Source organism: Balaenoptera musculus, chromosome 11 (genome assembly GCF_009873245.2).
Source record: "Balaenoptera musculus isolate JJ_BM4_2016_0621 chromosome 11, mBalMus1.pri.v3, whole genome shotgun sequence".
Taxonomy (NCBI): domain Eukaryota; kingdom Metazoa; phylum Chordata; class Mammalia; order Artiodactyla; family Balaenopteridae; genus Balaenoptera; species Balaenoptera musculus.
In genome coordinates, this window is record NC_045795.1 from 92,982,650 (window position 1) to 93,003,505 (window position 20,856).

Genomic DNA, 20,856 nt, shown 5'->3' on the forward strand with positions numbered 1-20,856 from the left:
CCCTCATAGCCATTCCGGTAGGTCAGCATGGAAGATGTGCCAAGAAAATTATCCAAAACTTGAGAATAGGCAAAAAGGAAGATGACTTTCTTTCACTACAGCACAAACATTGTCTACAAATCCTCCAGGGTTTATCTAGGTCTACAAGGGTGTAGACTGTCTATTGACTAGGCCAGAGGTCAGAAAACTCCTGTAAAGCACCAGATAATAAATGTTTTAGGCTTTGCAGAACATACATATTATCTGTTAAATATTCTTCTACTTTTCCCTCCCTCCCTCCATCCCTCCCCTCTGCCTTCCTTTCTTCCTTCCTCCCTTCCTCCCTCCCTTCCTTTCTTTCTTCCTTCCTTCCTTCCTTCCTTCCTTCCTTCCTTCCTTCCTTCCTTCCTCTCTCCCTCTCTTCCTTTCTCCCTCTCTCCCTCTCTCTTTCTCTCCCTCTCTATTTCTCTCTCTCTCTCTTAAAAAGTCTAAAAGCCAGGACCAAATTCATAGGTAGGACTGTGTATATACTAAGGGCCCATCCATGCTGGGTACCGCAAATGTCAGCTTTGAGATGTTTTCAAGTCAAATTTTCATCATATCTGAGGTTTGAGTTGATAGGCATTGATGGACATGGAAACTATGGTGGGTTTCTTGTTCTAGGTCAGCTTCTGAGGCATCTTGCAGGGACCAGATGTCACTTACCTGGGAGTTCTGGGTTCTCCTGTCTGGCTGCCACCACACAGCCAGGCCTAGTAGCACACACCTTCAATTTTCCAGCTCCTCTTTCCCTTCTGAGATTGAAGGAAACATGATACCACAGTGTGTGAGCTCTGTGTTCTTGAGGTACAGTGAAGGAGTCACATGATCCGATCCAGAGGAGTAGAGGAGTTAATTGCCTGAGGAGAGAATTCTGGTTATCCAAGGAAGGGGCACCATAGGTCAATTCTCCCTCCCTCCTTCCCCCCATGGAGTGCTTATAGCATGGTTTATCCACACAGCCTGTCTGAAGACATCCTTCATGGCTGAGTGACAAGCAACCTGCTCTATCTTTTTATGCCTCATTGTGAATCAGTGACCAGTGTGGTAAAACATTACTTCGCACTGTTTTCATCCTTCCTAATCTGACCCTTTTGCCTCACTCTCACTGCCCTGAGATTGTACCTGCAAATAGCCACCAGCACTTAATCTTTGCCTCAGGCTCTGTTTCCTAGAGAACTCAGGTGAAGACAAGGGTTCCTTCTTACACACACCTGGTGTGCTTTCTCAGGACTTGAGGCTTTACTGGCCATTTTGATTTTAACAAAAAAGAGAAAACAGACACAAAACTACAAATAGGATACTCTTTATATTGATTAAGATTGAACTTAGTTACCAGTAACAACAACAATAATAACAACAAAACAAAAAATAAAATAAAGTGGCTTAAGCAAGTTAGAAATATCTTTCTTTCCCATATAAAACTCTGGAGTTAGGCAGGGCAGGCTAGTACAGTGGTCCTTCTCCATGAAGTGCTTAAGGATGCAGCCTATTTTCAGCTCACTGTATACCCTCCTTTAGGGTATGGCTTTCAGCCTTATTCTCCAAGGCAACATTTGCTTCCTAAGCATCAGTGTGAAGCAAAAAAAAAAAAAAAAAAAAAAGCCAAGACTGTGCACCAAATGTTTTTTGAGAAAATTTCTGGAACTGCCACAGGACATTTCTGTTTATATTCCATTGGCCAGAATCTAGGTCTACAACTGCAGTCTCGCAGCTACAACTTGCTACAAGAAAGGCTGGGAAATGTAATCTCTATTCTGGGTGGCCATGTGCTAAGAATTCTATTTCTTTTGAAGAAAGAGAAAAGGACTATTGGGGAACAACTAGAAGTTTGTCCTATACTTCTGTATTAACTCCATTCTGTTTTTCTCGCTCTCTGGGATATACTTGGCAGTGGTGGATATTTTGAGAAGGTGGTGTACAGGATCCAAGTTAGGATAGATTTGTTTTCCATATTCTGGTGAATTGCATGTTGAAATAACATGCATGTGTCATGTGTGTGTATTGTGTGCATGTGTGTGTATGTAGAGCTTTTTACCCCCAAAAGAATGACATACATAACCTCCTGTCTTGAAACATGGTAAAATATTACCAGTACTGCTCCTTTCTTACTGTGTCCTTTCTTCCTCCCCATCTTCATACCTTTTTATAGTTGTGCACAGATAAACAAAGAATGTCAGGCCTAAGTCAATGGATGTTTTCATTTAAAAAAAAAGGAAAGGAAAAGCATAGTACTAATTAATTCTTGTTAGTGTGTATATTTGATTAGCTACTGCCACAATGATGTTGCATAACAAATAACTCCAAACTCAGTGGCTTAAAAAATAATATCACATAACAGTATTATGCATAACAATATTACCACAAAGTTACCAGCTTAAATAATACACGCTTATTATCTCATAGTTTCTTGGCTCAGGAATCTGGGCACAGCTTAGATGAGTCCTCTGCTTTAGGGTTTCTCATGAGATTGCAATCAAAGTGTTGGCCAGGGCTGAGGTCTCATCTGAAAGATAGACTGGGGAAAGATCCACTTCCAGGCTCACATGATTATCAACAGGATTCTGTTCCCTGTGGCCTATTGGGCTGAGGGCCTCATTTCCTTACTGGCTGTTGACCAGCAGCTGCCCTCATTTCCATCCCAACATTTTCCCCCAAAGCATGCAAGTAGAGAATGCAATAGAGAGAGGATCTTAGCAAGATGGAAGTTACAGTCTTATGTAACATAATCACAGTAATGACTTTCCATCACCTTTGCTGTATTCTATTGGTTAGAAGCAAGTCACAGGCCTGACCACACTCAAGGGAAGGGGATTACACAGGGGTATGAACACCAGGGGGTGGGGATCATTGGAGCTCATTTTAGAGTCTGTCCACCACAAATAATTTGTTTTCACAGCTCTATGGTTGGGTGGTGTTGAATGCTTTGCTTCACATAGAAGCCTGCAGGATTTGATCTGCTCATGTGTGTGTCATCCTCTTTGGGGAATGTGGCCCAGCTGGGGAATTTTCTTCCCATATTGATGGGAAGGGAACAAGCTGGCGCAAGAGAACAAGCTGAACTACACATGTGCATTTCAAATCTCTGCTTGCATCACATTTACTGATATCTCATTGTCTGAAGCAAGACACACGGCTGAGCCCAAAGTCAAAGGGTAGAAAAATGCACCCCAACTTTAGAGATAGATATGCAAAGTGTGAGTCTATATGGAGGATGAAGAATTGTGTCCAACAATTCAACTTACAACAGTGTGAAAACACAGAGAGACAGTATTATTTTTGTGGAAGTGGACTTGTAACTCAATCTACGCATTACAAGTGACCTTGTTTAGACTACATGGATTACTGGAGACAGAGTCATTTATTTGAATAGATAGGTATATTCATGTGTGTATGCTGCTTACACTACTGGCATAAAGAGGTCCACAAAATAAGGGTCAAATCTAGCCTACCATGTGCTTCTGTAGAGTTTGCAATCTAAGAGTGGTTTGTACACTTTTAAATGGTTGAAAAAAGAATATTTCATGGCACATGAAATTACATAAAATTCAAATTTCTGTGTCCATAAATAAAGTTTTCTTTGAACATCGCCAAGCTCATTCATTTACATATTATCTTTGGCTGCTTCCACGCTGCAATGGCTCTGTTGAATAGTTACAACAGAGATTATATGACCTGAAAAGTCTTAAATATTTACTATCTGGTCCTTTACAGGAAAAGTTGGCTGACTCCTGTACAAATCTACAAAAGTACCACATACACATGTAAAAATACATATGCATATGTGTGTATATATAAGTGAAACATGGGCTGGGTAGCACTTAGTTATAATTTAGAGGTGTAAGAGAAATTGGAGATTGTCTTTCAAGTATGATTATTTTAGAGATGTAAAAACAGGCTCAGAGAGCTAAAGTAACTTGCTGAACTACATTATATTAGTGGCAAAACTGAGGAAAGAAACATATTTCTTAATTAAAAAAGGTTTCCTCTGCAATATACTGTCACCCAGCATTTTTTCCCAATGCCATTTATAAAAATGAATTTAAAATAGGATGGGCCAAAGTATCACATCATCTCATTTACATTTGCTACTAAATTTATTTTCATTAATATTGTGATTTTTTTTGATTTAATGTGACTAATGTTGCTCACATGTCTGGGAAAATGTATCAATTATGGGGTTAATTAATGTTGATGTTTAAACTCAGAATGAGATCCTATTAATCGAATGCATCTGTTTGATGGGGGTTTAATTAATAAGGTTCTGAGAACGTCTTCTGATAGATTACACTCCATTCTAATGAACCCCATGCATCACTTTATTAAGCCCTAACTGTCACTACCTTTTCCCCCTGCACTACTAATCCATGTACAATTTGTTTGCATAGTTCCCATAGTCAATAGTAAAGCCTTTATTTCTACACCATGTAATCGGGCTTAGGAATATCCACTTTCTCTAATTCAGTGGAGTGCCTGAATAATGCATGTCATGCAAGACGATGCTTAGCTAGAGAGTTGTTAAGTGCTAAAAGGAAAAAAATCAAATCGGCAATAATGAAGTGTGGGAGTAATGTAAAGCTAAAAACGGTATTTACAAAAAGAGTCATTAAGCCTTAAGTTTAAAAAATGCTTGCTGTAATGTAGCACAGGGATAGAAATTACAACTTTTAAACAACATTGATTTCTTCTTCTGCATCCTTTAAAAATAAATACATAGTTATTTATTGAGATTTGACATACAGTACAATTTACAGATCTTAAGTATACAGTTTGAGGAGTTTTGAAATATGGTGTGCCCAGGTAGCCATGGCTCCAATCAAGATAGAGAGCATTTCCAACACTGCAGAATATTTGCTCGTGTTTCCTTCCAAACAATCTCCCCACCCAGAGGCAACCACTTACTGATTTGTATCACCAGAGATTAGTTTTTCCTGTTCTTGAATTTCATATAAATGACATCTACAGAACATACTTGATTTATTCTGACTTCCTAGATTCAATCTTGTTGAAAATCAATTGACTGTATAAGTGTAGCTCTATTTATGAATTCTATATCTGTTCCATTAATCTATTTTTATATTTTTAAAATTATTATGTAAGTTTCAGGTGTATAGCATTATAGTTCAACACCTGTATGTGCTACAGGGTGATCACTACAAGTCTAGTAACCATCCATCACCATACTTTGATTTATCTTAAAGCCAGTACCATATGATTTTGATTACTTTGGATCAAAAGTTATCCTTGAAATTGGGAAATGTAAGCCCTCCAACACGTTTTCTTCTTTCTCAAGGTTGTTTTGGATATTCTAACTCCTTCTGTATACATTTTAGACTTAGCTTGTCAATTTATACAAAGGCCTATTGGAATTTTTGTAAGATGTCAGTGAATCTTAGGTAGATTTGGAGGGAATCAGAATCTTATAAATATTGATTTTTCCAGTCCATGAATATGGTATGTTTCTCCATTAATGTGGGTCTTCTTTAATTTCTCCCAGAAAGTTTTTGTAGTTTTCAGTATAAAGATCTTGAACATTTCTTGTTAAATTTATTTTATGTATGTGCTACTTCTTGTGTCAGTTTTGGCAATATGTCAGGTAGCAGATGTAATCTTTGGGTGACTCGACTCATGATTCAGATTCCACGGAGGGTTTCTGATTCCTGACTTAGGTAATATGCCCACTCATTCTTTAGGAATGGGCGGGGGATCTTGACTGACAATCTTTGTAAGACTGTATCCAGAAAGGGGTGGGAGGGTGCAAGATACATGGGGTACAATAGGGTCTCTGTTACTCAGAGAATGGGGAGTATACTCTTGGAAAGCAAACACAACAAACATCTACTACCAGTAATTGTGCTAAGAATTTTACATGATCTCATTTAATCATATAATATTTCCATTTTACTATTATAGGCACATTTTTGTGCATTTATAAACTTTGCCTAAGACTTCTTAAAGCTGTTCTACTGAGAATCATTTGCATGTAAGCAATTAATGTGCCCAATATAAATTGTTCTTTTCTGTTCATTAAAGCTGGTCTCCCACTAGTGGTACTCGGCAACACTACATAGTTTATTTTTCCTTTATACAAGTAAAGTAAACTAATAGTATCAGATTTTTTTTTTTTTTTTTTTTTACAAATTCCAGTAAGCTCTCTGAATGACATATCTAGATTAGGAATTCAGGTGCTGCCCTGGAGTTCTGGCTCTACAATGCTTACCAATGCAACCTTGAGTCTGATGGTTCACCTCTCTTGGTCTTAGCTTCTTCATCTAAAATGAAAGAATTGGACTAGATCAGGTGTGGTAGGCAGAATTCTAAAGATGTTCCCCCAAGATTCCTGTCCCTTGACGATTAAATCAAATACGAATCTAGGTACTGCTGTGAATGGACTTTGCAGATTAAAGTTACTAATCATCTGACTTTAAAACAGGAAGACTTTCCTGGATTATTTGAATGGACCCAATGTAATCACAAAAGCCCTTAAAAACAGAAGAGGAAGGGAGAAGAGAGATGAGGCAGAAAGGGAGGTCAGGGAGATTGGAAGCGTGAGAAGGACTGGACCCACCATTGCTGGTTTTTTAGGTGCAGGTAGAGGGCCATGGGTCAGGGAATGTGAGTACCTTTGGCAGCTGAGAGCCACCTGTAGCTGACAGCCAGCAAGGAAATAAGGATTTCAGTGCTAAAACCATAGGGAATTGAATTCTGCCAACAGTCTTGAGTGAGCTTGGATGCAGATCCATCTCCAGAGCCTCCAAAAAGTCTTTCAGCCCTGCTGCATGTTGATTTTATCCATGTGAAACCTGGGGCAGAGAACGAGCTGAGCCCTTCTGTATCCAGATTTCTAACTGTGAAACAATTAATGGGTATTGTTTTAAGCCACTAAAACTGTGGTAATCTGTTCTGGCAGCAATAAAAAACTAATACCTCAGGGTTACGAATTCAGTCTACAGTGGCCAAAAAGAAATATAAGTGGGTACACATGTATTACTTGGGCTGGGTATAAAATGATGGATGGTAATTGACACTTTGCAATAGTGTTTGGGGAGGCAAGAGGGAATGGGGACTGTGGTGTACTTGAGGGTTCTATCTGAAAGGAACCATTACTACTCAGATCCAGGATATTCTAAGATGGTGGGTTGCAAGATGTGATTATTCACTATCAGCCAGAAATTCAGATTTTAAAGTGGAACTTCCTGATTTTAGACAATTGACAACTAATGCAATTTATAAATACAAGCAGAACAGGTCTGGGAAACAAAACTGATGGATATCAGTTTGCAATTTTTTGATAAGATACCCTGAACTTATTAAATGTTGCCAGTAGTGAGAAGCATAATGTGAGGTTTATAATTAAATACTGCAGAGCCAGTTCTGAATTACTACTGGATGGTTATTTAAGTGTTAAGTCTCTAAAATGGGGCTAATCATTCCAGTTTCATAATGATGTGAGGATTAATTGAGAAAATGAACATAATACCTTTCACGTGAATCATCAGTATATAACTATTATTTTGTTTATTGAAGTATAGTTGATTTACAATGTTGTGTGAGTTTCAGGTGTACACCAAAGTGATTCAGTTTTATATATATATATATATATATATATATATATATATACACACATATATATATATATACATATATATATATCTTTATTTTATTTATGGATTTACCATGATTAATTTAACCAGTATTCTATTGACAGATATTCATTTTTTAGTATTTATTATAAACAATGGATGAACAAAGTCTTTTCACGTAGTGAGTATATCTGTAGAATAAATTCCAGAAAGTGAAATTGCTGATAGTGCAAAATTATCCTCCAGAGAGTTGTATAAACTCCAACCAGAAATGAATGAGAGTGTGTATTTCCCAATAGCCTTGCCAACACTATGTATTTTCTTTTTTTAAATTTAATTTTTATTTTATATTGGAGTATAAGTGATTCACAATACTGTGTTAGTTTCAGGTGTGCAGCAAAGTGATTCAGTTATACACATACATATATCCATTCTTTTTCAGATTCTTTTCCCATCTAGGTTATTATAAAATATTGAATATAGTTCCCTGTGCTATACAGTAGGTCCTTCTTGTTTATCTATTATATGTATTGTAACTATTATTTTTATTTTACTGGTACAGTGGTGAGTGCAGTTAGAATTGGCTATCACATTCACAAGATGCAGTAGACCTTGAACAAATACTGTTTTTACTCAGCCATACAGAAAGACACAGGACAGGAAGTGCAGGCCCTGCATCATCTTTATCTCATCAGGAGGCCCAGCAGCTACCCAAGGACACAGCATCGTTTGGCCCTTCACCAACAAGGTTGTGTAAGAACCCCTTATGCAGAACAAGAACCTTGTATGTGTGGGTCACTGACAGAGAGCAGATGAGGACTCTGTGTGCCACCAGACTTTTATACACTTCTGGCCACATAAGCCTATGGTCTTCCTGCCAACCCACAGCTCTACAGACCAGACTTTCAGAGCAAAGAAGGCCAACATATATTTATTTCACAATTATCTCAATTCTAAATAGCTTCCAAGGAACTGAGACTCAGACCTTTATTTCCCCAGGCAGCCCTACCTCAGTCCATAACTGATATAAACTCTTTACTCACAGCTAGTAGCAATCCTTTTACGGCAGTATATTAGTTTCCTGCGGCTGCCATAGCAAATGACACCAAACTTGGTGGTTTAAAACAACAAACATTTATTCTCTCAGAGTCCAGGAGGCCAAAAGTCCAAAATCATGGTGTGGGCAGGGTCAAACTGTTCCCAGGTTTTCTGGGGAAGAATCCTTCCTTGCTTCCAGCTTCTGGTGGCTCTAGGCATTCCTTGGCTTGTGGCTGCATAACTCCAATGTCGGCTTTGTCTTTACAGGGCTTTTTCCTCTGTGTCTGTCTTCTCTTCTGATTATTATATGGATATTTGTCATTGGATTTAGGGTTCACTCACTAATCTAGGATGACTTCATCTTGAGATCCTTAATTAATTACATCCACAAGGACTATTTTTCTCAAAGTCACATTCACAGGATCCAGGGGTTAGGATGTAGTAGACATTTCTTTTGGGGGGGTGGGTCACCATTCAACCTACACGCAGGTGGTGAGTATATCATTACTCCCATTTTACAGATACGTGCTCTTGTAGTCAAGGATACACGTACACAGGCAGAAAGATCATGCCTTTGGACCAGGATAAAGCTAAATGGCCTGGACACAGATTGAATCACTATATTGGCTCTTCAGCCTCCGCCTTTACTCTGAGTGGAAAATTTGACTGTATAAGGAAGACTTCTGTTAAAAAAAAAAAAAGGTGTGACGTTAAGTTTCCCCTTAGAATGTACCATGACAGCAATTCAGCTGGGCTTAATATGTGAGTGACTGAGTGGTAGTCCAGTTGGCCTCTCCGGGCAAGTTGGTTTGATTTTGGTTTAAGAGCCGGGCTCCAGGAAGCATGACTCTGAACTTCTCAACTGTGAGTAGGACAGTCAGTTTATAACTGTTGTCATCGTTGATCATGAATGTTTTCCCCAGGAGCTGAAGAGGACAGTAAGCATACAGGCTTGCTCAGACAATCAGTGGATCATTCTTTGCTGGAGGAAGAAATCTTTCAAATCCATCTTCTCTAGCCTGCACCCGGGGAAATCAGATTATAGACTACTTGTATCCACTAATGTCAGTGGGCTGGGAACTACGTAATGCTGCCTCATACAGGCTTAGAGTTGGGAGAAAACAACAGAATGTTGCTTTATTACCTTCCTCCTTAAAAAGCAAATGATTAGCACCTCATGTGAAAACTCATTTGACACGCTAGTCACCAGGCGTGACTTTGTCCCATGCTAATGTGCTGGTCTGGTGTGTATCTATGGTTTTATTTCCTTTTCAGTGTGTAGTGTAATGTAATTCTCTTTTAGTCTCAATTTTATGAAATAATGGGGCAGAAGGAGATGTAGTGAGGTTATTAAGTCCTTCCCAAGCCTTGAGATAGTCTTAACTTTTACTCTTCTTAGCTCATCAAAGTGATTTAGCTGTGATTACCTAGGTAATGCAGACAAAATACCTATTCCCTTGCTTTCACTATTTAGACCTGCCTGTGACTGCCTGTTTAATGAAAGGCAGTAAGTTTGACAATTTCATTAAATTGAACACCTTATAAAACACATAAGACATTGGAAGCATCAACGCTGCATGAGTATTTAATAATGGAAACTAATGCGTTATGACATTTCGCAGTTTATAAGGCACTTTTTACTGATTATCTTATTTAATCTCGGTGAGACTGGTGATATTATATCTATTTTAAAGGTGAGGTGAGTGAGGATCAGAGTAGTTGGACATTTACTAGATCGTAGTATCTATGGTGATAGAGCTGGTTGATACAGGGCTAGGACTTGAACCTAGTCCCTCCTCCTTTCTTTTCTACAATGTGAGTCCTTTTAATCCAGATACACTTGTTCAGGCAGTTAAAAAGCAAGGACCATGGGTAACTGATTTGGTCCAGTTGTGAAATTTTAAAGCTAGTTGGGACCCTATGGATCACATACTTGTAACACTTCATTTGGCATAATAGGGCTGGAGATACTGCTTCCCAAAGTCCTTTGGAAACTCCAGGCTTAGTTAGAGAGACCCAGATTTGCAAAGACAAGTGCTTTGGCCTCTTTAGAGAGAGATGAAGAAGCTGGAGTTCAGAGAAGGTGAGAGGCTTGCCCAGGATCACACAGCTGGCTTGTAGTAGAGCTGGGAGTTTGGATCCAGATCTCATATCACCCAGTCCTATGACTTGTAGCTTCTTACTACTGTTGACCCGAAACAGACAGCCAGATATTTCTCCAGCAAAGATGGGCTTATTCTGGATCAACAGAGAATTACCATTCAGGGTCTACAATCGTGGCGAGCCATGTTCAAGTTTTCTCAGGGCAAGGGAAGAACACTTTTAAAGCGAGGAAAAGGAAGTTGGGATGGTGATAGTAAACAAAGATTCCATGACTTTTCATTGGCTGAATTCTTGATAGGAAAGGAGTCTTTCTTCTTGTTGTTTTGGGCTCTACTATTAACACGGGGCATGAGAGCTCCCCCTTGTGGTCTCCCAACTCTATTTAATTGAGGTTTCTGTTTATTAAAATTTTTACACTACTTAGGGAGAATGTCACTTAGCAGTTTACTTTAGGATTCACATAGGTTTTCTTATAAAGCAGTTTTTAAAAAGTGCTGATTAAGTAGCAAGGGCAGGCAATTTATGGATTTCTGCACAAGCCATAGACTGCTCTCCAGAGCTAAGAAGTTGCATCATCTGTGATTCTCTCTGAAGTAATTAAGTACCCTAAGAAAGATGTAGAAATATTGACTGTCATATCTGGCCACACAGAGACTCTCAATAAAGTCCCCAAAGTAGAAATAAGATGAGCCATATTTTCTGACAAACCTAGAAATAATTAATTAATTGAGGTGTAAATAGATAAGCAGAAACTTTACCAATTGCAAATTATAAATGTCTTTATTGGATAATTCCTTGTCAAAGAGAAAAGTCAAAACCGCAGATGCTGAGTATTTAGAAAATATAGATACTGGAAAAGACTCATATAAAAAGTAATGGGATGTAGCCAAAGTTGTATTGAGTCAAAAATTCATAACCTTAAATATCGTGCTAGTTGAATGAGAAAAAAGAATTAAATATTCACTGCAAGGAGTTAACCTAAGTCTAACAAAAACCTAACACAAGCATAAATATGCATTTTATATATACTAATTACTTTTATTAATTAATTATTATGTAATTAATTAATTAGAAGAAGGAAAAAAGGTAGAATTGGTACATCTGAAAATTTTAAATTTTATTTTATTTTCAGGGTTTTTTGCATTTATTTATTTATTTAAAATTTTTATTTTAATACATCATATTAACAAATTAAGGAATGAAAACCATATGATTATCTCAATAGATGCAGAAAAAGCTTTTGACAAAATTCAACACCCATTTATGATAAAAACTCTCCAGAAAATGGACATAGAGGGAACCTACCTCAACATAATAAAGGCCATATATGACAAACCTACAGCAAACATCATTTTCAATGGTGAAAAACTGAAAGCATTTCCACTAAGATCAGGAACAAGACAAGGATGTCCACTCTCGCCACTCTTATTCCACATAGCTTTGTAAGTCCTAGCCACGGCAATCAGAGAAGAAAAAGAAATAAAAGGAATAGAAATTAGAAAAGAAGAAGTAAAACTGTCACTGTTTGCAGATGACATAATACTATACGTAGAAAATCCTAAAGATGCCACCAGAAAACTACTAGAGCTAATCAGTGAATCTGGTAAAGTTACAGGATACAAAATTAATGCACAGAAATCTCTTGCATTACTATACACTAACAATGAAAGATCAGAAAGAGAAATTAAGGAAACAATCCCATTCACCATTGCAACAAAAAGAATAAAATACCTAGGAATAAACCTACCTAAAGAGGCAGAAGACCTGTACTCAGAAAACTATAAAACACTGATGAAAGAAATCAAAGATGATATAAACAGATAGAGAAATATACCATGTTCTTGGATTGGAAGAATCAATATTATGACAATGACTATACTACCCAAAGCAATCTACAGATTCAATGCAATCGCTATCAAAGTACCACTGGCATTTTTCACAGAATTAGAACAAAAAACGTTACAATTTGTATGGAAACACAGAAGACCCCGAATAGCCAAAGCAATCTTGAGAAAGAAAAACGGAGTTGGAGGAATCAGGCTCCCTGACTTCAAACTATACTACAAAGCTACAGTAATCAAGACAATATGATACTGGCACAAAAACAGAAATGTAGCTCAATGGTACAGGATAGAAAGCGCAGAGATAAACCCACGCACCTATGGTCACCTAATTTATGACAACGGAGGCAAGGACATACAGTGGAGAAAAGACAGCCTCTTCAATAAGTGATGCTGGGAAAACTGGACAGCTACATGTAAAAGAATGAAATAAGAACACTCCCTAACACCATACACAAAAATAAACTCCAAATGGATTACAGACCTAGATGTAAGACCAGACACTATAAAACTCTTCGAGGAAGATGTAGGAAAAACAGTCTTTGACATAAACCACAGCAAGATCTTTTTTGACCCACCTCCTAGAGTAATGAAAATAAAAACAAAAATAAACAAATGGGACGTAATGAAACTTAAAAGCTTTTGCACAGCAAAGGAAACCATAAACAAGATGAAAAGACAACCCTCAGCATGGGAGAAAATATTTGCAAATGAAGCAACAGACAAAGGATTAATCTCCAAAATATACAAGCAGTTCATGCAGCTCAATATCAAAAAAACAAACAACCCAATCAAAAAATAGGTGGAAGACTTAAATAGACACCTCTTCAAGGAGGGCATACAGATGGCCAAGGGACACAAGAAAGGATGCTCAACATCACTGATTATTAGAGAAATGCAAATCAAAACTACAATGAGGTATCACCTCATACCAGTCAGAATGGCCATCATCAAAAAACCTACAAACAATAAATGCTGGAGGGGGTGTGGAGAAAGGGGAACACTCTTGCACTGTTGGTGGGAATGTAAATTGATACAGCCACTGTGGAGAACAGTATGGAGGTTCCGTAAAAAACTAAAAATAGAACTACCATACGACCCAGCAATCCCACTACTGGGCATATACTCTGAGAAAACCATAATTCAAAAGGACATATGTACCCCAGGGTTCATTGCAGCACTATTTACAATAGCCAGGACATGGAAACAACCTAAATGTCCAACAACAGATGAATGGATAAAGAAGTTGTTGTACATATATACAATGGAATATTACTCAGCCACAAAGAGGGACGAAATTGCATCATTTGTAGCGATGTGGATGGACCTAGAGTCTGTCATGCAGAGTGAAGTAAGCCAGAAAGAGAAAAACAGATATTGTATATTAATGCATATATGTGGAATCTAGAAAAATGGTACAGATGAACCTATTTGCAGGGCAGGAATAGAGATGCAGACATAGAGAACAGACATGTGGACACAGTGGGGGAAGGGAAGGGTGGGACGAATTGGGAGATGAGGATCGACATGTATATACTACTGCGTAAAATAAATAGCTAGTGGGAATGTGCTATAAAATGCAGGAAGCTTAGTTCGGTGCCCTGTGACGACCTAGATGGGTGGGATGGGGTGTGGGTGGGAGGGAGGCCCAAGAGGGGGGGGATATAGGTATACATATAGCTGATTCACTTCATTGTATAACAGAAACTAACACATTGTCTCGCAATTATACTCCAATAAAAAAAATTTTTTTTAATTTAAATTTTATATTGGAGTATAGTTGATTCACAATGTTGTGTTAGTTTCAGGTGTACAGCAAAGTGATTCAGTTATACATACACATGTGTCTTTTTTTTTTTCAGTTTCTTTTCCCATTTAGGTTATAACAGAATATTGAGCAGAGTTCCCAGTGCTATACAGTATGTCCTTTTTGGTTATGATACATCTGAAAATTGATTCTTTAAAAACTAATGAAGAAATAATTCAAAGCTAATAAAATCAAGGGAAAAAAGTGAGAGAGAAAACAAATACATAAATCAGAGACGAGAAAAAGATAATTGTAGAAAAGTAGTATAACCAAAACAGCAGTTAAAAGGTTACAAGAGAAAATAGCCAGTGAAAATAAACTTAAAAACATGGATAAAATGCATGTTTCATCAGGAGAATGTGAATTTCTAAAATTGACTCAAGAAGAAGTAGAAAATACGTATTTTAAAAATGTCACCAGGTCCAGATGGTTTCATGGACAGATTCTTCTCGAACTTTAAGAAACATAATTCCTAGTCAATTTAAGCTGTTGGAGCAAAAATAAATAGGGACATGGATCCATACTTTTTTTAAAAAGAGAAACATGGTAACACTGTTTCCAGAAACAAAAGATAGAACACACAAAAAGAAAACTACAGAAAGTTCTCATGTATGTATATATAAACAGTTCTAAATAAAATATTAGCTAATAGAGTTCCACAGTATATTAAGATAATAATACACCACAATCAGGCAGAATTTATTCCAGAAATGCATTATTGTTCCTCATTCTGGTTCTAGGGTCCTAGTATTGGAGGAAACATTGACCTAAACCAACTAATTGTGCTCTTTCTTCTGGGAATTTGAATTTAGAATACAGTGATACAAAAGGAAGAAATGACAGGTGCTCTCTTGTTTGGGTGGCAGAGCTCCAATGAGCTAGAAACCCCTAGTTTCTGTTACCTAGATTCCTGCAGTTTCCCTGGTTCCCATATATTTCTGAATCTTTATTCTTCAGATTTTGCTTCTGTGAACTAGTACATAATTCCAGTAAATTCTTTCTTTGTTTAAGCTAATAAAAATTGATTCTGTTGCTTGCAACCAAACCATCCTAACTGATTCAATACCAAATAGACAGACTGTTGTAGGTTGGATAAAGATAATTGTCCTGAATTCTTCGGATCTCCCTCTTACCCCTTGGCTTGTAGAACTGGTGGAATATACCTACCTCCCCATTGATGTTGGGCTTGACCACGTGACTTGCTCTGGGCCAGTTGAATGGTAGCTGACACGATGTGAGCAGAGACCTTCGGTGTGCTTATATATTTGGCCTCTTGCACATCTGACAGTCACCATGAAAGGAACATGCTCTGGTAGCCCCTGGTCCAAGGAGAATGTGGAAACATAGGGAAAGTCTGAACTCTGCCCAAATTCTGGAGCCGAACTCAGCCAACATGCAGCCTGGAGCAGAAGAAAAATAAATGCTTGTTGTTGTATCCAACTGATTTTTAACATAAACTTTTAATTTTAGAATGGTTTTAGATTTGCAGAAAAATTATGAAACAGTAGAGGAGTTCCCATATACTTCACACTCATTTCCTCTGTTATTAACATCTTACTTTAATATGGTATATTTGTCATAATTAATGAACCAATATTGATACATTATTATTAACCAAAGTCCCTGTTTTATTCAAATTTCCTTAGTTTTTTCTTGACTTTCTTTTTTCTGGTCCAGGATCCCATCCAAGACACCATATTACATTTAGTTGTCATGTCTCCTTGGGCTCCTCTTGGCTGTGACAGTTTTTCAGACTTGCTTTGTTTTTGATGACTTTGACAGTTCGGAGGAGTGCTAGTTGTGTATTTTGTAGAATGCCCCTTAGTTGGGATTTATCTGATGCTTTTCTCATGACTAGACCGAGGTTATGGGTTTTTAGGTGGAAGACTACAGAGGTAATGTGCCATTCTCATCACACCACATCAACGGTTTATGTTAATAGTATGACTTATCAGTGTTGATGTTAACGTTGATAACCAAACTGAGGTAGAGTTTGTCAAGTTTCTTCTGTAAAAAACGTAAATCACTCTCCACACCCAGGCTCTTTTCTTTTTTTTTTTTCTTAAAAAAATTTTTTTTAAAAAAATTTTTATTTATCTGTGTTGGGTCTTCGTTTCTGTGCGAGGGCTTTCTCCAGTTGTGGCAAGCGGGGGCCACTCTTCATCGCGGTGCGCGGGCCTCTCACTATCGCGGCCTCTCTTGTTGCGGAGCACAGGCTCCAGACGCGCAGGCTCAGTAATTGTGGCTCACGGGCCCAGTTGCTCCGCGGCATGTGGGATCTTCCCAGACCAGGGCTCGAACCTGTGTCCCCTGCATTGGCAGGCAGATTCTCAACCGCTGCACCACCAGGGAAGCCCCCAGGCTCTTTTCTTACTGTACCTCTTAGAAGGAGGTACCCATACACAATCCATGCTCCACCTTCTTGAGGGTGGAGTATCTACATAAATTATTTGAAATTCTTCTGCGTGGGAGTTTTGTCTCTTCTCCCCCAATAATTTATTTATTCAATCATTTATTTGTATCAGTATGAACTCATGTATATTTATTTTATACTTCAGGTTATGACCCAACGCTCTTTTATCTATTTTCTTGCTGAAGTTGTTCCAGCTTTGGCCACTGGAAGCCCATTCAGTTGGCTCCTGTGTCCATTTAACATATCCTTGTCATTGTGGGTTTTCCCCCCTTTTATTTTATTATTTTTTAATTTGGGGTATAGTTTTTTACAATGTTGTGTTAGTTTCTACTGTACAGTGAAGTTCCCTGTGCTCTACAGCAGGTTCTTATTAGTTATCTATTTTATACATATTAGTGTATATGTGTCAATCCCAATCTCCCAGTTCATCCCACCACCACCCCCGCTCTTCCCCCCTGGTGTCCATACATTTTTGGGAGCACATCTTTACTTTCTGGGACTACAAGAAATTCCAGGCTTATCTTTTATATTTCTTTCCCCAGTCTTAGAATCAGCTATTTTCCAAGGACCCCTGGTTTCTTTTATTGGAGAAAAATTAGGAACCAAGATCTGGGTGCACGATGTGCTTGTTGCTACCGAGGCATTGTTGCTTCTGGGTCCTTCCAGCTGGTAGAGCAAGGAAATATATGTGTATAGTAACCTGTGTATATACACATATCCGTAAACATTTTTGTAAGTAATCACCTCTGTCTATATTAAGCTAAATATGAGTCTGTACTCATGTCTCTAAGTGTCATCCATTACCACATGGATCTATCTAGCCACCTGCCCTTGCTTACCTGTAACCTCCCAATCCAAGAGTGAAAAACTTGGTTTTCGCCATTTGCCATTCATTTACTTAGTTGACCAGCTCCAGCGTATGTATATAGCAGTATCAGAGTTATTAACCCATACCACCATCCTCCCATTAGGTCTTTTCTAATGTTACTTAGGTCAGCATCTACCTTCACACTGCTTCGAGTGAGATTGTTTCATACATTTGCAATGCAGTTCGATTCTTTTGTCACATTCTGCATTCCATCCTGGGATCCCCTGACCTCCTAAATGATTTTTTAAAAAGAATTTTCATACAGTAAGTCTCACTCTTTTTGCTGTAAAACCCAAATCCATGGGTTTGACAAACGCATAGTGTCATGTATCCATCTTTACAGTATCACATGGAATACTTTCACCACCCTAAAAAATCCCTCTGCTGCAGCTTTTATGTCTTCTACAACTTCCCTGGAGCCCCTGCTATCACCAATGTTTTTATCATCCCTGTAATTTTGTCTTTTCCATAATGTTGTATAATTGGAATCATATAGTATGTGATGTTTTAAGACTCACTTCTTCACTTAGCAATATGCATTTAAGATTCATCCATATCTTTTCTTGGCTTGTTAGCTCATTCCTTTTTAGCGCTTAGTAGTATTCCATTCTTTGAACATACCACAGTTTCTTTATCCAATCACCTATTGAAGGACATGTTAGTTGCTTCCAGTTTGGGGTGGTTATGACTAAAGATGCTATAAGCATTAATGTACAGGCTTTTGTGTGGACTTAAGTTTTCAATCAGTTGAGTAAATACCTAGGAGTATGGTTCTTAGGCTATATGATAAGACAATGTTTTGCTTTGTAAGAAACTGCCAAACTTTCTTCCAAGATGGATATTCCATTTTTGCATTCCCATTAACAATGGAAGAGAGCTCCTGTTGCTTGGTATCCTTGCCAGCATTTGCTGTTGTCAGTGTTTTGGATTTTAACCATTCTAATAGGCATGTAGTGGTATCTCGTTTTAATTTGCAGTTCTCTAATGACAAATGACAGTAAACATCTTTCACATGCTTATTTGTTAGAAGTACATATTCTTTGGTAAATTGTCTGCTCAGATCTTTTGCCCATTTTTTAACTGGGTTGCTTGTTTTCTTACCATCGAGCTTTAAGATTGCTTTGGATATTTTGAATACAAGTCCTTTACCATGTTTTTGCTTTGCCGGTATGTTTCCCTAGAGTGTTGCTTGTCTTTTGATGCTCTCAAGAGTGTCTTTTGTAGAGAAGAAGTTTTTAAATTTTAATAAAGTCCAATTTATCAATTTCTTTTTGGTGTATCATGCTTTTGTATTCTATCTAAAAACTCACCACCAAACCAAAGGTCAACTAGATTATCTCCTATGTTTTCTTCTAGAAGTTGTGTAGTTTTGTGCCAAATGATCTATTTGGAGTTAATTTTTGTGAAAGATGTATGGTCTGTGTGTAGGTTCATTTATTTTTGCATATGGACATCTGATTTTTTCAGCACTGTTTGTTGAAAAGACTATTCTTTCTCCATTTGCATTTGCTCATTTATCAAAGATCAGTTGACTACACATGTGTAGGTTTATTTCTGGGCTCTCTATTTTATTACATGGATTTATATGTCTGTTCTTTCCTCAATAACATGCTGTCTTGATTTCTTTAGCTTTATTAACAAGTCTTGAAATTGCATGGTATCAGGCCTCCAATTTTGTTCTTCTACTTCAGTATCGTGTTGGCTATTCTAGGTCTTTTGCCTTTCCATATACACTTTAGACTCAGTTTGTTGATGACTTTAGAATTAGTTTGTTGTGTTGTATTTATAGGCCAAGTTGGGAAGAATTGATATTTTAACAATATTGAAACTTCCATCCTGTGAACATGAAATATTTCTTTATTTGCTTAGATCTTCCTTGACATCTTTCATCAGAATTTTGTGGTTTTCTGTTTATAGATCCCATATGTATTCAATTAGATTTATACCTAACTATTACATCTTTTGGAGTGCCATTGTGAATGACATATAACATTTTTTTGAACTCTACTTGTTCATTCCTGGTATATAGGAAAGCAACTGACTTCTATATTAACCTTGTATTCTGTGACTTTGTTATACTTGCTTATTAGTTCCAAGAATATTTTGTTGATTCCTTGAGATTTTCTACCTATACAATCATGTCATCTATGAACAAAGGTAGTGTGTTTATTCCTTCCCAATTTGTGTACATTTTATTCTTTTCTAGCCTTATTGCATTATAGGACTTATAGTATGATAATGAATAGGATTAGTGAAATAGGACAGCCTTGCTTTGTTCCTGATCTTGGGGAAGAAAGCATCTAGTCTTACATCATTAGGTATGATATTAGCTATAGGCTTTTTGTAGATAATCTTCATCAAGTTGGGGAAGTTCCTCTTTATTCCTAGTTTGCTGAGACTTTCTTCTTTTTAAACATGAATGGGTGTTAGATTTTGTCAAATGATTTTTTCTGTGTCAGTAGATAGAATCAAATAGTTTTTTCTTAACCTGTTGATAAGGTGGCTTACATTTATTTTCCAGTATTGAACCATCCTGCATACATAATATTTTTTATGCATTGCTGGGTTTAATTTGCTAATATTTTGTTGAGGATTTTTGTGTCTGTGTTCATGAGAGAGATTGACGTGTTGCTTTCCTTTCTGATAATGTTTTTACCCAGTTTTGGTATCAGGGTAATTCTGGCCTCATAGAATGAGTTAGGAAGTGTTCTTTGTTCTTCTTTTTTTCTGGAAGAGATTGTGGAGAATTGGTATTCTTTCTTCCTTAATATTTGGTAGAATTCACCAGTGATATGTTCTGGGCCTGGTACTTCATTTTTTAGAAAGTTATTATTTATTCAGTTCCTTTAGTAGATGTAGGCCTATTTCAATTACGTATTTCTCTTTGTGTGAATTTTGGTAATTTGTGTCTTTCAAGGCATTTGTCCATTTCATCTAAGTTATCAATTTTTCTGAGTGTGGGGTTTTCATACTATTCCTTTTTATCCTTTAAATGTCCATGGGATCCATAAGGACAACCCCTATTTCATTTCTGATACTTGTAATTTTTGTCTCTTTTTTTCTTGATTAGCCTGGCTAGGGATTTATCAATTTTATTGATCTTTTAAAAAGATCAGCTTCTGGTTTTGTTGATCTTCTTTATTATTTTCCTATTTTCAAATTCACTGATTTCTGCTCTAATTTTT